The sequence below is a fragment of the Trachypithecus francoisi genome, unplaced genomic scaffold (assembly GCF_009764315.1).
Source record: "Trachypithecus francoisi isolate TF-2019V2 unplaced genomic scaffold, Tfra_2.0 Lachesis_group3, whole genome shotgun sequence".
NCBI classification, from domain to species: domain Eukaryota; kingdom Metazoa; phylum Chordata; class Mammalia; order Primates; family Cercopithecidae; genus Trachypithecus; species Trachypithecus francoisi.
The window spans coordinates 69,314,782-69,321,503 of NW_022681468.1; the positions used below are offsets into that span (position 1 = coordinate 69,314,782).

The window sequence follows — 6,722 nt, forward strand, 5'->3', positions numbered from 1 at the left end:
AATAGGCAGAGCACAGAGAATTTTCAGGGTGGTGAAAATTGTCTTTATGATAGTATAATGGTAGATGAATATCATTATACATTTGTCCAAATTCATAGAATGTACAATGCCAAGAGTGAACCCTAATGTAAAAATGGGCTTTGGGTGATCATGATATATCAATGTAGGTTGATCAGTTGTAACAAATTTACCATTTTGGTGGGGAAATATCATTATATGGGGAAGGCTAAGTATGTGTGAAGGTATAAGAAAAACATCCAATAGACACAGACCCAGAAAAAAGAGATAATGTAACTAACAAAGAAAAACATTAAAATATCGAATATAAATATGCTCCACATGTTCAAGAAAATATGAGAAAACATGATAATAATGAGGAGAGAAATGGAAGACACAATTAAGATTCAAATGGAACCTTTTTTTCTTTTGAGACGGAGTCTCTCTCTGTTGCCCAGGCTGGAGTGCAGTGGCGGGATCTCCACTCCCTGCAACCTCCACCTCCCGGGTTCACGCCATTCTCCTGCCTCAGCCTCCTGAGTAGCTGGGACTACAGGTGACCGCCACCACGTCCGGCTAATTTTTTTTTATTTTTATTAGAGACGAGGTTTCACCATGTTATTACCCAGGATGGTCTCAATCTCATAACCTTGTGATCCGCCCACCTCGGTCTCCCAACGTGCTAGGTTACAGGCGTGAGCCACCGTGCCGGGCCTCAAATGGAACTTCTATAGAAGTATTTCTATATAATAACTATATATAATAACTATAATGAGAAAAGAAATTTTAAAAGTGTCTTTTCCCCTTGAATTTATTTTCTTTCAGTTGGTTTAGTCCACTAAAAGTAGTAATTCACACACTGTCTTTCTACTCTTTCTACCAATTACTGAGAGAGGCATGTTAAAGTCTCCAAGTATATATGTGGATTTGTATATTTCTCCTCTTTCAGTTCTATCAGTTTTTGTTTCAAGTATTTTGAAGATCTGTTGTTAATGCACATCTAGTATTAAGTGTCCTTCGGGGAATTAACTCTCTAACATTACATCATGCTCTTCTGGCAACTACATTGTCTAATATTAAAACATTTACAGCTTTATTTTTACTGATGCTTGCATAGTATATCTTTTTCCATCTTTTTATAATACTTTAACCTCTGTCTTTATATTTAAAGTGAGCTTCCTTTAGTCAGCATAATCTTAATTTTTTCTTTTTTTTTTTTTCTGTCACTGGTGTATAAGAATGCTTGTGATTTTTGCACATTAGCATAATCTTAATTTTAATGCAATGTGCAATCTCTGTTTAGATCATTTACATTTAATATAACTACTGATATGGCTGGATTAAAATCTACTTCCTTTTCTATTTGTCCCATCTCTTCTTCTGTTTCTGGGATTTCTTTTCATGACTTTTTGAATAAACTATTGTCACGATTCTCCATTATTAATTTATAATTTATATCTCAAAAATATTTTTAGTTACTCTAGGTCTTACAATATATATCTTTATTAGACTACCTTCAATTAATATTATATTGCTATATTGTAGAAACCTTACAACTGTGTACTTACAATTCCTCCCTCCAATTTGTGTGCTATGGTGTAACACATTTCTTTATATATGCTATAAATCCACAATAATTTGTCACTATATTGCTTTAGACAGTCAATTATCTTGATGGCAAATAAAAATAAATATCTCGTGTCACTTTATCATAACCATTTCTTAAGATTTTTGTTTCATCATATAGATACAGTTGTCTTTCTCGTATCATACCCCTTTTGCCTGAAGAACTTCCTTTAACATTTCTTATAGGGCAGTTCTATTGGTAATAAATTATATTAGTTTTATTTTTTTTTAAATCTTTATTTATCTTTCATTTCCGAAATGGAGATGTGAAGTCTAATTTCCCTTCCTTTGAGTGTCAGCCAGACACAATTACTTGCTTCCAACAAATAAAATCCAACAATGTGTGACTTGAAAGACTAGATCCTAACAGGTATGGCTTATGTCTTGCTAGTTTTTTTTTCAGAGTGGGTGATAATACACCAAGCAAAGCCACTCCTGAATTTCTGACCCACAGAAACTACGAGATAAGAAATGTTGTTTTAAGCCACTAAATTTTGAGGTGATTTGTTGTTCAGTAGTACATATCTAATATTGAGGTTCTCCAAACTTCTTGGATCTGTGGTTTGATGTCCTTCGCTATTTTTGGAAACTCCTGTCATCATCTCTTGAAATATTTATTTGCCCTCTTTTCTCTCTCTAGTCTCCTTTTAGGATTTCAGTTACATATACCTCAGGCTGAATAATGTCTGTCAGTGCTTAGATGCTCTATTTGCAGTGTTCAGTACTTCCCAAATCATTTCTTATGGTGCCCAACCATCTGTAGCAGAGCAACACCCTCTTCTCTGAGGGACTCCACAGGGCTGTTCTTCTAAGTTTCACAATTTTAATAATTCCCCTTTCTTTTGTTTCTCCCTGCCCTAGAGATTAAATGCTTCCTGAATGTACTACCTCTGTGATACTTTGTTTTCTTATTGGCTTTTCAGTTAATTAACCACTTACCATAATTAACAGTGTTTATAGTAAACTTTCTCTGTTCAGATAACATGTATGGCTTCTGTTTCCTGATTAAACCTCAACTGATACAGAAATTGGTATGAGATTTATTTATCCCAGTAAGTAAACCTTCAAAAATCGGAGTTTGAGATTGGTTTAGTTATGTCCTTGGGCTTGACTGCACTGCCAAACTCCTTGCTGAAGGGAAGTAGAATGTTGTGATCTATTGCATGAAATGGCAATACCATTTGCCAATTATTATCCCAATTTACTTGATCATGAACTACTTTGTTAAAATTAGCACCTTATAGACTAGCATTCCATAAAATACACTTTAGGAAATGCTTGCGTAGCTATACTTCTCTATTTAATGTACCTTCCCTAAACATATTAAGCATGTTCAAGTTGCTGTTCATGTTTTCTATAAATTCCTTGAGAATTCTTATTTATCAATTCATATTTTGATATCAAATTCATATTTTTATCAACATCAATTCATATTTTACTTTAAGTGTTTATAGCTTTTCCTGATTCTGAACTCAATCCCCACCTCAAAGGAACTAATTGGCTGTATTGGCTGTATTACTTTATGCATACCTTTAATATGGCCATTGTCACATTATATGAATAGTTGTTTGTTTATATATTTAACTATCCCACTAGAACTGGAGCTCTTTAAGGAACAGTCCTTGTCTGATTCATCTTTGCAGGTCAATGTCAATTAGAGTGCCTGGTATATAGTAGGTACAATTAATTTGTATGGGTAAAATTCTTGAGAATGGTTATGAAGGCTAGCTATATTTACTCCCTTAAGAAAACTTAGAACACTTTGAATTTGCTGCCACAAAAGAGAATAAACAGACATGCTTCATTATTTAAAATAAATTGTTTATAGCAGCCTATATCTTACAGTTTTCCTCCAACAACAGGCATTTGTCTACTTTTTTCCATTTTATAAATCTGTTCACTTATGAAGGCAAATAAATTCAGTTCAACAGGCATATACTGAGCAATTAACTCTGTGCCAGAAACTATGCTAAGCCTTACGTACACCAACATATAAATGCTTACAGTTCAATAGGGAGACAGATATAGTCAAATAAATTCAAGTGTCACTGTGATAACTACAATAATAGAAGTATATACAAGTTGTAGGAGTAGTTTAGCAGAGGAGCAAATAAGCTCTTTATGAGGAGGGATTTCCCAAAGATTTTCTAACTGGAGTTTGAAAATGTAAAAGGAGTTTCTCAAGCAGACAACAGGCACAGGGTAAAAATCAAAGCATGGAGGCAAGAAATAGTAAAGTGTGAAGACATAAAAGCAGTTTCAGAAGTGTTAAGCACCAGATGGTTTGCAGCAGAAAACAAGGCTGGAAATTTAGGCAAAGGCCAGATCATAAGAGCCTTAATGTCACTCTAAAGAACTTGGACTTATGCAGCAGGTGATGGGGAGACAGGGATGGCAATTACCATTTATTTTTACTCTTCTGCATTGAAATAAAATCTGTATTATCATATATGCAACAAACATCAGTTGAGCCCTTATAATACCTCAGGTATTTTGCTAGGAACTGGGTTATTTAATAGAGTTGTGCCATTAAAGCTCATTATAAAAGACATTTTTGTTGATAAGGTAAATAGCCTAGATTTCATTTATAGTCTCTATCCTCCCAATTGATTCTTGGCATAAGCCTGCAGGACAGTATTTCTAACTCTGTTGCTAATGCCAACACCAACACTTTGAATCATTTCTGCCAGGCAGCAGATTTTTCAGCAACCCACTTTATAAACTGTAATTAGTTTTCCATAAAGAGAAAATTATTCCCTTTATTCCCTTTCTAAATTTCATAGTTTGTATTATACTTTTGTTATACACACATACACACATACAATATCTACACATTTCTATTTTGAGTTAGCCCAGAGGAATCCAAATCTTTCAGGCTACAAACTCTTCTATTTAAAATAGAATTTTCTATTACAAAACAAGAAAAAGAGAAAAATTTCCAAAATGAAGGTAATAGGCATCAAGAAGGAATAAGAAAGGTCCTTAGAAAGAAGAAAGAATGCACAAAAGAGTTAACAAATTCTAAGTACTACTGGTTGAATATCCATCCCTTATCTGAACTACTTGGGACCAGAAGTGTCTCAGATTTCAGGCTTTTTTTAGATTTTGGAATATTTACATACATATAATAAGCTATCTTGGGGATGGGACCCAAATCTAAACACAAAATTCATTTATGTTTCATGTATACTTTATACACACAACTTGAAGGTAATTTTATATAATGTTTTAAATAATTCTGTGCATGAAACAAAGTTTTGACTACATTTTGACTATGACCTGTTATGTCAGATCAGGTGTGAAATTTTCCACTTGAGGTATTGGTGCTCAAAAAGTTTCAAATTTTGGATCATTTTGGATTTTGAATTTTCAGATTAGGAATGCTCAACCTGTACCTAAGTAAAGAATACTAAGATACAAGTGCAGGTCTGGATATCAAATCACAGAATTACATGCAGAAGCAATACACAAATCAAATGGCCATCAGTTAATTATATGTTAGAGGCTCAAAAGAACAAGTAAAACTTGAAAATTCAAAATCAGTGATGGCAAAGAAAGGAATGAGCAGCACCTTGTTAAAGACATTTTTTTTAATGTACAAAGCACATTCCCAAATGTGTTGCATATCAGTGTTCTCCATATTTGAAAAAATATGAAACACCTCAATGCAAACAAGTGATCTGAAACTGATTGCTAATTTGGTACAGAACAAAAACTTACAGTTACCCCATTACAATTATTCTCTATTAACAAGAGAACCAGAAGCAAACAAAACATGCTAACATGCCAAAGAATCATGAATTTAGGCTAGATATGGGGATGAGTGGCTTGACTAAGAAGGTTGCTCAATTTGAGATTGGACATTGTGAAGTATCTTTCCGGCTGTAGACATAGGCTGGAATATCAGTTGTATATCTTGCTGCCAACAAGGGAACAGAAAAAGATTTTCCAAGATTCTGTCAAGCCTGGTGATCCCATTTGTCTTTGGAAATGAAAGCCTAATTAAGAGACTCCCTATGGACAGGTCAAAGGCATTCTTTTATCTCCATCGTCCTTATCCTACTTCCTCGACGCGTTAGTCCTTCCCTTTAATGTAGTCTACCCTAAAACTAAAGAATACATATTGTGCAAGTTTCCACCTTTGTTTTCTCTACTGTAAATGCATTAGACTATTAACAGAATGAAGAGTTTTAAATGCCACCTTCCTTATCTCTAAGCGGATGTTTATCTCTTAAAGTGTTTTTGAATAAAGTTTAACACTAAAAATTCTTGTAATACTTTTTTAAATTGGATAACACTTTTTAAAAATATTGGAGTCTGACTAAAAGATTACAAAAACCCCACGAACATCTTTATAATAAAGCTATTATGATAAATAATACTTTGTAAAAATTCAATTCGGTTTTACGTCCTCCTAATTTCAAAGATTGTGGTTGCATATTATTTATCCAGGTTAAATTCCTGTTGGATTATATTGACAGTGTTTCATTTCTTTGAAACAATTTTAGAGTTAAGCGTCTCTACAGCTATAACGGAGAATGTCAACTGTAGTCCCAGTTACTCAGGAGCTTGAGGCAGGAGAACCGCTTGAAACTGGGAGGCGGAGGTTGCAGTGAGCCGAGATGGCGCACTGCACTCCAGTCTGGGCGACAGAGTGAGACTCTGCCTCCAAAACAACAACTTAAAACTTGAAGGGATGAAAATGTTCTATCTAATCATGACAATTCCGTGTGAGTTTTCCAGTGTTTAGAAACACGTGTGGGCACCACTCCATCCCTGAGCAGCAAGCTTCCTCCAGACCCACTCCACACAGCCATGTTAAAATGTCAACTTTTAATTTGGGGACTCAAACTACAAAATTTAACTATGTCTCCTCTTACCAAGATTCACAGTGAACATCTAGGAGTCAAGGTAGGCTTCATAACGCTAAACAGACCACAACTCTAACGACCACCTCAAATATAGCATTCTGCCCTACCTTTGGTCTGCAATTACCTACTTCAGAGCCTTGGCGTAATGTCACAGTTGCAACTGATTGGTGTAACGTGCTTGTCAGTCACATAGAGAGGGTGGGGCCTCAAAGCCTGATCTAAACGAGA

The 6,722-nt window shown here is 34.8% G+C and overlaps 1 long non-coding RNA gene across 1 annotated transcript in view; it reads right to left on the reverse strand.

Annotated features, from left to right (window-relative positions):
* Positions 1–6,634, reverse strand: part of LOC117071304 — a 44,524-nt gene extending 37,890 nt beyond the window's left edge. Inside the window, exon 1 of the long non-coding RNA XR_004432235.1 lies at positions 6,504–6,634. This is a non-coding gene — a long non-coding RNA (uncharacterized LOC117071304). The remainder of the gene's footprint in view (positions 1–6,503) is intronic.
* Between the last annotated feature and the right edge of the window lie 88 nt (positions 6,635–6,722).